At 42.7% G+C, this 10,624-nt stretch overlaps 1 pseudogene across 1 annotated transcript; it reads left to right on the forward strand.

The window, feature by feature from the left end:
* Positions 1–2,173: 2,173 nt before the first annotated feature.
* Positions 2,174–9,127, forward strand: LOC309528683 (C-X-C chemokine receptor type 1 pseudogene; annotated as a pseudogene). Its single transcript, XR_014224555.1, has 2 exons — positions 2,174–2,239; positions 6,728–9,127. The product of XR_014224555.1 is annotated as a C-X-C chemokine receptor type 1 pseudogene (transcript).
* The last annotated feature ends 1,497 nt before the right edge of the window (positions 9,128–10,624 follow it).

Genomic DNA, 10,624 nt, shown 5'->3' on the forward strand with positions numbered 1-10,624 from the left:
AGCATTTGTAATCCAAGGTACCACTGTAGATCTTGTCTCACATAAAAGGGGGTGGACCCTCCCAGCTCTCACCTGGAAGCAGTGGCGGAGCTTCATGCTCCAGCATCGGGGGGGCGGAGAGCAGGTAGGGGCAGGCCTGGCGCAAGTCCCAGGGGTGTAGCATGCTGCCCGCAGGGGCGTGATGTGTATCCTGGGGGCGTGGCATGCCGCCTGCAGAGGCATGGCACCCAGCGCGGCCGGGGGAGCAGCTGCAATGGCACCCCACCAGGATCGCGCTGCTGGGTGCGGTGCGCTCCCCCCGCACTCCTCTTCCTCTGCCAGTGCCTGGGTGCTTCCCTTTTCCCAACCTCGCACCCTGGGAGACCCTTCCCTGTCTCTCACGCAGGGTTTTTCACCTTCCACCCATCACCTTCTTGTGTGTGCCCTCATTAACCCATAGTAGAGGACCTCAAAAAATAAAACAAAAGCAAAAGTAAAGTGGATAAAAGAAGAGAAAGAGAAAACACAAGAAGGAAAGCTCATGAAAAATAAAAGGAAAGAGAGCAACGAGAAGGAAATAAATTGGACTTCTGATTCTTCGTCTGTCAATTATGTATGCTGTATAAACATTATTCAAAATATTCAGTGTTCAGAATAGTATCCAGCTGTATTCCAAGGTAATACCACTCTGCTCATCAATCTGCTAGGCAGTATTTTTCCAATATTCAACCCCAGGTATCTCATTCATTTCCCTTTCCACACAAAATGTCCAAAAGGGGCTCCTCAATTGTTATTATTGCTAAAAGTCAAGAATAGTCTTCCTCCAGTCCAGTATAATGACTTTATCTCCAAGAAATTCCAACATCCATTATTAGAATAATAATCCCTAATTAATACAGAGTAATAATCCATGGTTATATAAAGCTTTATTTCCAACGGATGCAGGTGCCATAGCTTTCTGCCTGTAACTTTTTGTAGCAGAATTCTGCAGTTCTTTTGTTTCACTTTTGTTGCACTATGCAGGCACGTCCAACAGGTAGATTGTGATCTACCGGTAGATCACCGGACGTCTGTGGTAGATCACTGGTTGATCACTGGCTCCCCCCAAAGAAGCTCAACAACTTTGGCTCCCCTAAAAAAAGCTCAAGATTTTTTACCTGAACCCCCAAAAAGGGGGTCGATCACTGGCAGTTTTTAACTCTGTGAGTAGATCGCAGTGTCTTGGAAGTTGGCCACCCCTTCATATAGCATAAGAGTGCCCCTCCAGATGGCAATAATGCAGTAGCTCTGGGGAAGTGTCACAGAACAACGAATAAAGTGGTATGATGTGTGGACAGTCTGGTATAAAACCATTACTATTGCACTGTTAATTGTGTCACTGACAGGCTGAAGAATATGCCTATGAGAAAACACCAGTTAGGGTGTGTGGGTGTGTGCGGGTGTGTGCGTGTATAATCTAACCTCTGTGTAAGCTTTGTGCAAGCAAGTCTGAATAAGTGAATAGCTCATTGGCATGAGGCCTAAGTCACTTTAATTTTTTTTTTACATTTAGAGAGTGAGGTTGAGAGATAAAGGCAGTGGTGGAACGCAAGTCTCCAAGCTTTACATCAGTCTGCATTTCTCCTGCACAGCCCTGGTTCTCAGATGTGGACCTCACAAATCCTGTTGTGTAACACCAAGAATTTGCACTACACGGTTGCAGTAGGATTTTGTGGAAGGCACTTAGCCATAATTTGATGGGAAGTTGGTAAACGTGATTTATGTAGGGTTTACCTCTTATCCTTTTCTTCTCCCAAAAAATTCCCATAAGGCAGTGGAGCTTTAGGAATAGTGTTTTCCTTCTCCTAGATGAGCTACCTATCCAGGTTGACAAGCCCTATCTGCCCCTCACTTCCCTCCACAGCATGTGCAGAAACTGCCTTCTTCACCAATGGACCCACTATTGGTCTCATTTGCTCAGAGCCTGTCTTCGCATACAGGGGAAGTTTGCAGGTGGTAATGCACTGCGAACTAGTATCTTGTTGGGGTAATCAAAGTGAAGGAATTGAGCGAGTCACCTACTAGTATACTTCTCACAGTTGGAGCTGTTTCCTGTTATAGTCATCCACAGACCATTCCTCACCCCGCCTCTTAGGTAATGTAACGAAGGGTTTGATGTGTTCTGTGGAGGGAAGTTTTGCAAAGGCCAGTTCCTCCTAGAAAACCCGAACTTTCAGCACCATATGCTGGTGTCCTCAAGACGATTCCCTAAAGCAGGCAGGTAAGTGGATGACTCTGTTTAACTTTGCATAGGACTGAGGACATGAGAATGATGATAAGGACAATACATTAATATATTGGGAGCAATGCATTGATAGGCAAAACTTGGTATTCCAGGGTGCTAAAGTTCTACATAAATGTCTAACAAGCTAGATGATAAAAGTGAAGTTGCTGTAGCATTTTGATGGTGAGATCCTCACTGTTCATCATGATGATTGTATCTGTCTTGTATTGCGATGTCAGTCGGCAGACTCAAATCTTACTAAATATTATTTGGAACAGCATATTAAATTATACCAGTCTAAAACCCATTTTACATGTGATATTACAGCACTGATCATAGTTTTCTTGCAATTGAGCATACAGTATTTCCAATTTTAAAGAATAATTGGAAACAAAATACACACAGAGATGTCTGATACTGTGTGTTTAAATATTAATGTTGTGTTATAATTGTTGTAGCCCATCCTGGGACTTCGGGATGAAAGGCAGGGAAAATAATAATAAGAATAATAATGCAGTAGTAGTAGTAGTAGTAGTAGTAGTAGTAGTAATAATAATAGATAATTTTGAATACAAAGTGATGCACCTGATACTGAATTGCAGCTGTCTCTGATGTGGGGTGGGGACGTGGGTGGCGCTGTGGGTTAAACCAAAGAGCCAAGGACTTGTTGATCAGAAGGTTGGCGGTTCGAATCTCCGTGACAGGGTAAGCTCCTGTTGCTCGGTCCCAGCTCCTGCCAGCCTAGCAGTTCGAAATCACATCAAAGTGCAAGTAGATAAATAGGTACCGCTCCGGCAGGAAGGTAAACGACGTTTCCGTGCGCTGCTCTGGTTCGTCAGAAATGGCTGAGTCATACTGGCCACATGACCCGGAAGCTGTACGCCGGCTCCCTCGGCCAATAAAGCGAGATGAGCACCACAACCCCAGAGTCGGTCATGACTGGACTTAATGGTCAGGGGTCCCTTTACCTTACCTGATCTGGGGTAGATGATTATAAGCAGCTCACATATTTGGAACTAATACAGAATGACTTCTGAGGTGGAACAGCTATCTAGAGAAGGATTCTGCAAGTGATGATGAGCTATAGACAGCATCATCATTATCAACAATTGCAACAACTATTTACTACAGCTGTTGTTGCTACCCCTCATAAGCCAAAAAGACAGGTTTCTGGCCTCATAGAGCTTACAGCATAAATTTTGACTGGGGAAAACAGAGAAAGGTGAAGGGAAAAAGATGCTGCTCTTATATTCTTAAAGGAAGCAGCTAATAGTACACTCATCACACTCACACTCACACACCCTGAAAGTGAAGCTGCCTCCACAGGAGAGACCTGTTTATACAGGAAATCACTGTCAGGTATTCAACAGCAGCTACACCTCTGCATGAGTCTCCTCATGCATTTTCTAGGACTTCATGATTACACAGACTGGCATTGCAATGTACCACGCATTTCCCCCCGACTCTTTGCAGCATGCATCAGGGATACAGACCAAACTGTCATGTAGTGCCTGGCTAAGTAGTAATTATGGGGTATTCCATTGGACCAGCGAGCAAAAGGGAGTTTACAGTGTCAGCCCAAAGAAGCATTTAATCGCAACAGGAGGCTCAGTGGCAGCTTCTGAGCCAAATCATTTTTGTTCACTCCCATGTTACAGCAGCATTTTAGAAACAGAATGTCCAAATCTACATTGAACTCATCACCAGACTAATTTTACAAATCATATGACGGATAAGAATATCAGGAAATGTCACTATAGGTTGATTTTTTTTGCACATAAATGAGTCAATCTGGATTTTGAATATATACTGAAAGGAGTCATCTCTCCAGTGTTGGTTGTTTCCTAGCCTTAAAGCAGAGAACAAAGGTCCATGTAGGAAAAACTTTATGCATTGGGTATTAATGCAGACCTCAGGAATGAGACTTGCATGGCAGACCTGCTAAAGCAAACATGCTGTGCATCTTGAGAAAGAGGTGTGCTCACACTTCCTATTGCAAGAACAGCAAAAGCAACCAAGTTATTGGCACAGATTTCCCCACATTGCCGTAAAGGTGAAACTTCACACATGTAGTTTTGCTACACAGACATATCCTCTCCATAGGAAGAGAGCAAAATAGCACGTGTGTATGTTTTGCAGTGGTTATGACAGATGTTTTGAAGTTATCACATAAAAATAAACACTTGATCTGTTTTCACATATGATGGTATGCAGTATATACCAGATGTAGCCAATGTGGTGCTCTGACTATTGGGAAATGAGGAATGGAGCAAATGGGAGATGAAGTCCAAGATAAAAGAAGAGCACCATGCTGCCTACCTCTGGTGTACACAGATATCAAATTCTTCACCACATGTAGTTTAGCCTCATAAAAGGAAAACATTGTGCATTAGTTGCTCCAGTGCTCTTTTTCTAGAAAAAAATGGTCTGGAACTCACCATGAGTGCCTCCCTTCTTCTCTTATAATGGTGCCCACCTTAAAGGTGCTGGAACTGAGTTCTGGTGAGTTCTAGCTGAAAAAAAGCCCTGGTTGGTCCTCAGAATAGACAATAAACCCCTCCAGACAGGTGCTATTTTAGGGAGAGACTCAATCACGTACAGTGGTACCTCGGGTTACAGATGCTTCAGGTTACAGATGCTTCAGGTAACAGACTCCACTAACCCAGAAATAGTGGCTCGGGTTAAGAACTTTGCTTCAGGATGAGAAGAGAAATCATGCGGCGGCAGCAGGAGGCCCCATTAGCTAAAGTGGTACCTCAGGTTAAGAACAGTTTCAGGTTAAGAATGGACCTCCAGAACGAATTAAGTTCTTAACCCGAGTTACTACTGTACTGGCAAATTCATGTTGCACAATTTTTGACTTTTTGTTACAGTATAAGGAAAATGACAGGGGAAAGCACCATAAAGCTTTGGAGCAATGAAGCTTTGAATGCTCAGTAAACAGGTCATAGAATCATAGAATCTTAGAGTTGGAAGAGACCACAAGGGCCATCGAGTCCAACCCCCTGCCAAGCAGGAAACACCATCAGAGCACTCCTGACATATGGTTGTCAAGCCTCTGCTTAAAGACCTTCCAGGTCATCTGGAAGCACCCAATATTTTCCAAATAATCCCCCTATTGCAGAAATTCCCATACGTTATTTTATTTTTTTGGCTGCTTTAGTACCTGTGTGAGCCCTTGTTGTGTGCAGGAATCACAGATATCCATGATCGATTACACATTTTAAAAAAATAAGCACAATAAACACTAACAGAAATGAAAGGAAGGGGTGTAAATAAAACTAGAAAAAACTTAAAAGAGTTTTGAAAAGGAGGCACAACCCTCTTGGGAACAAGTTAAAGGTAAAGGGACACCTGACCATTAGGTCCAGCCATGGCCGACTCTGGGGTTGTGGCGCTCATCTCCCTTTATTGGCAGAGGGAGCCGGCGTATGGCTTCTGGGTCATGTGGCCAGCATGACTAAGCCACTTCTGGCAAAGCCAGAGCAGCGCACGGAAACGCTGTTTACCTTCCCACCAGAACGGTACCTATTTATCTACTTGCACTTTGATGTGCTTTTGAACTGCTAGGTGGGCAGGAGCAGGGACCGAGCAACGGGAGCTCACCCTGTCACAGGGATTTGAACCACCAACCTTCTGATCGGCAAGTCCTAGGCTCTGTGGTTTAACCCACAGCGCCACCCGCGTCCCTTCTTGGGAACAAAATATGCTTTTAATAATTAAATTATTTCCCTGTTGCTGCAATCTATGGCCTCTGTGGAATGATGGAAAACCCAGTCTTTGTTTTCATTAGGAAAAGTAGGAGAAATGGCCACACATTCAACCTGCATAGTTGGAATCTGTCTGGAATTGACCTATCATATCTATGTTGTCAGAAAGCTCTTGTGTGGAAAGAAGCCTGGTTGGTTTTATCAAATCAATGCAATTTTTGTGTGTGTGTGTGTGTGGAAAAGCCAGCCACTTATATGTTTTCACACACCAGTGATGGGGAACCTCCTCCTGCAAGAGTCAGCTGGTTCCCCCAAGAGCTCAGGACCAAAAATGGAGCACCCTGATTTTGAACAGTGAGATATTGGAGGGTATGGATAGAAAAAAAGTAGATCTTTTTCCTCAGTGATCTCTCCCTGAATCAGCCTCCTGATTCCACTCCTGTCCCAAAGCAAACTCTTGTCACTTGTGGCAGAGTTTTCTGCACGCAGTATAATCTGGATTCCAAAGGCTACTCTGTTTAGCAACAGGTTTTGAATGTTAGCACGAAATGGAAATGTTAGATGAGTGCCAGGTTCCTTTTAGCTCTACTGTTTGGTTCTTGTGTAACATTGACTGATATGCAGGATTTAAGATGCAGCAGTTTTAACTTTCTTAAAATGCTCAAGCATTTTGAGAATGGTTAAACTTAGGTTGGGCCCATATATAACAAATATGTATCCCACTGATCTTAATGAACTCGTTCATATGTCTGTTTTGGTTTCATCCTCTACACAGGCCCAGAGCAAGACCTCAATAATGGCAAATTCAGTTCTGATTTCTGATCTGGATTTTCTGGACTATTATCTAGATGGTAATTACAGTGATGTCTACGGCACCTTTGACCCTAACAGTATAGCAGCAGCAGCCTCACCTTGCAGAATTAATGTTACGCCAGATGTTTTAAAGTACCTAGTGGCATTCATCTATGGTCTCACATGCCTTCTGAGCCTGGTGGGAAACTCCCTGGTGGTTCTGGTGATTGCCTACAACAAAGGAAACCGTTCTGCCACAGATGTGTATCTTCTGAACCTCGCCATTGCTGATCTCCTCTTTGCACTTAGTTTGCCATTCTGGGCTGTAGAAAGAGTGCATGAATGGATCTTTGGTACTCCTGTATGCAAAATCCTGTCACTCCTGAAGGAAGTCAACTTCTACAGCGGCATCCTCCTGCTGGCCTGTATCAGCGTGGATCGCTACCTGGCAATAGTTTATGCTACTCGGGCAGTCACTCAGAAGAGAAGCTGGGTCAAATTTGTCTGCGTTGGCATCTGGCTGTTCTCCTTCCTCTTCTCCCTTCCTGGGATTATCTTCCGTGTGGCTTACCTACCACATGATTTATACAAGTGTGTTTGCTATGAAAATATTGAAGGGAATCAGACATCTGAGATTAGGGTGAAACTGAGAATCCTGCCACAAACGTTTGGCTTCTTTCTTCCCTTGATCATCATGCTCTTCTGCTATGGTGTGACAGTACACAGACTCTACCAGACTAATAACAGTCAAAGAAAGAAGGCCATGAAAGTCATCTTGGCTGTGGTGCTGGTCTTCCTGGTCTGTTGGCTGCCCTACAATATCTCTCTGCTTCTTGATACGTTAATGAGGTCTGGAGCTATTGGTGAAACCTGTGACCTTCGCAACAGCATTGATGCAGCCCTTTCGGGTACTGAAATCCTGGGATTTGCTCACAGCTGCATAAACCCCATCATATATGCCTTCATAGGGCAGAAGTTCCGGAACAACTTCCTCAAGATCCTGGTCACAAGAGGCATCATCAGCAAAGAAGCCTTGACTCGGTTTAGAAGGGGTTCCTCCTTCTCATCCACCTCTGGCATCACATCTACAACTCTGTAATAGCCATGCTTGTAAGGAGGCTTCAAGAGTCAGACTCACTAAAGTGATACCACTGAGATGCTTTAAAAAAACACCTGTATACCTTTGGGTATAGGGCGGTGTAGCAATAATAAAATAAATAAAATAAAAATAATCTGCCAGTATTGGCTTAGATTCAGCAACGATTATTGATGACACAAAACATCCCCACATGCTTGTCAGAAAAGCAAATATTTCTATTTTCCTCCCAGAAAGTTTTTGTGATTCAAATAATCTGAACATTGCACATCAGGTATTGTTCACCCAGAAACATGTATAATGTTCTCAAATGGAATTCTGTGCATTAAAACCAAGATGGCTACTAATTTATGTCCAGTGCAGATAATATACAGTTCTTTGATAAATGATAGCCAGACAATATCCTGTTCTTCCATAGCCAATCTGTCTAAAGTAGAATCCTGTGACAAAATTCTGGGTGGATTTATATGCTTAACAAAAAATAAGATATATGGAGAGAAAACAAACTTAATTCTAACTCTATCTCGAATTCATTTTTAATTATTCTTTTATAGATCTTTTGTTTACTTTAAAATGAATTTGTTAATACATCTTGATAGAAATATGATTTTGCTGTAAATTTGCCTGTGGAGCTATGATTAAGTCAAAGCAATGGTGGTAATAAGGAATAATGCACACAATGGCCTTTAGGGAAAAGGCCCGTCTCCATAACTTTCACCTGAGGTCACATGTTTCCCTAATAGTTAGGGTATGTTCCCATTACTGCTTAATCCAAATCCAGTGTTTCCACTGCTAGTTTTTGAAGCTGCATTCACACGTTACTTACAATTAATATTAATCCTGTAGTTTCTTGACATACTGCTGTTTGCTGCAGTTCTCTCAAAACATTTGCTGTGTTTTAAGCTGCTAATGCGAACATACAATGAATTAAGGAACAGGATGCATTGATCTGATTGCCATAATTCACTTGTGTCTAGGTAGGTAGGTTCATTGTGCACATCTAGAGCCAGTGTCAGGGACTGGGCAGAGGAGGAGGAGTGGTGGAGACTCCCTCCCCATCCTGACCCTTCCAGGGAGGAGGAAGACTGTATAGATTCACAACAGTGGTTTGCGGGAGGTCACAGCTCAGAGGCAGATGAGGAGGAAAAGTTGAGAAATAATGGGAGAGGAGGAGCAGGCAGAGCTGGAGCAGCAGCTGGCTGACACGTTGTCACTAGAAAGCATTCCAGACCCACCATCTCCCAGAACCTGGCGAGCCTTAAAAGTAGGAGAGCAAAGAACTCAAAGACAGAGGGCACCCATAGAGGAGATGATGACGACGAATGGAGATTCACTCCATTGGACAATGTCATTATCCAAGAGGCTGGATTCTGTAGCCTCTCTCTGTAAAGTTTGAAATAAAAAAGGACTGCAAGAAACCTTTCCTTGTGTTTATAGTTTCCTGGGCAACCAGCCGAGAGCTGCTGACTGCACCCTGACAGCCAGAAATGGAGAACTGATGACCTAGTGTGAGCTTCAAACAGTCTACATGGCTGTTGATGCAGGATATCTCAGGGATAAAGTATCAGCCCTCTGCCTCTGCCTATACTGCCAGTGTTGTAGCTAGCTGTATGCAATAAGAAGGTCTGGCTGATGTTATGTAGATATGTATTCCAACAAATTCTAAACAGATGGCATGTTACTTTCCCTTATTATATAAGATGTTGGCCCAATAAAGAATCCTGGTTTAACTATTCCATTTCTCTTATATTTTCTACATGTACAGCACCTGATCAAGTTGTTATTAAAACACTAACAACAAAGACTTTTACAAGATTATACTCTGATACCTTAAGTTGCATGTCTTATAGGTCACTCATTTAGAAGTGCCTGCTGTGGAAGAATACTTGATACCTATGCCCATTTTTTGGCATAGGTTTGGTTGTCTCTCAAGATTTCATCACTAAATTGAGTACAAGGGTTCCTGAGGTAGGGGCAGCAGACTTCATCACCATTTGAATACTGAGGTGACTTCACCTATTGTTTCATGTGATGGATCCAAACTTGCAGATTACACTATCCATTTAAAAATCACAATATTTTTTGTTTCTAAAAAATCCCAAGTAGCATCAGGCACTTCCCAATAGGTGTGTGTTTTTTTTTGTGTGTGTTTATGTGTGTACGTCTGTGCATGTGTATGTGTGTTTGTGTGTATACACAAAAATACATCAACTGAAGCTTCCAGGCGCATGAACATCCAATGGATAATATGCATTTGTGCATGTAACATATGACAATCTGTGTATGGGTTTCCCACTATTTTGTCCATGGAATTGCTTTCCATACAAGTAAGCAGTCCTGAATCATTTATAGCACAACCCAATACATCCTACTCAGAAGAAAGCCCCATTGAACTTAGTGGGACTTATCACCATGATGGAACAGTGTAGAAGGAGTATTTAGGAAACCTCATGTGCTTCTATAGGAAAGTGCTTGCTATGGAGTCTTCACAAGCTGTGCACACTGAGGTTAAATGTTAACATATTTCTCCGTACTGCATTAGAAAGAAGAAAGCTTGATGAGCAGATTAGATGTCTTTTAACTTTAGAAGTCAGTCAGTCTTTGGATGGAGATATTTTAGATGTGGGGAATGTTTCTACAGACCTTTCCAGAAACAGATTTTTTTTTTTGTTTAGTCAATGTTCAGATGGACATGATGTCCAATGACTGTATTTTGCAACAAATTATGTTGCTATATTGACTGGAATCTTTTGATGCAACAGAGACCACAAATTTCCTTTCATG

This window comes from Podarcis vaucheri (genome assembly GCF_965113315.1).
Source record: "Podarcis vaucheri genome assembly, chromosome: 1".
Lineage (NCBI taxonomy): Eukaryota > Metazoa > Chordata > Lepidosauria > Squamata > Lacertidae > Podarcis > Podarcis vaucheri.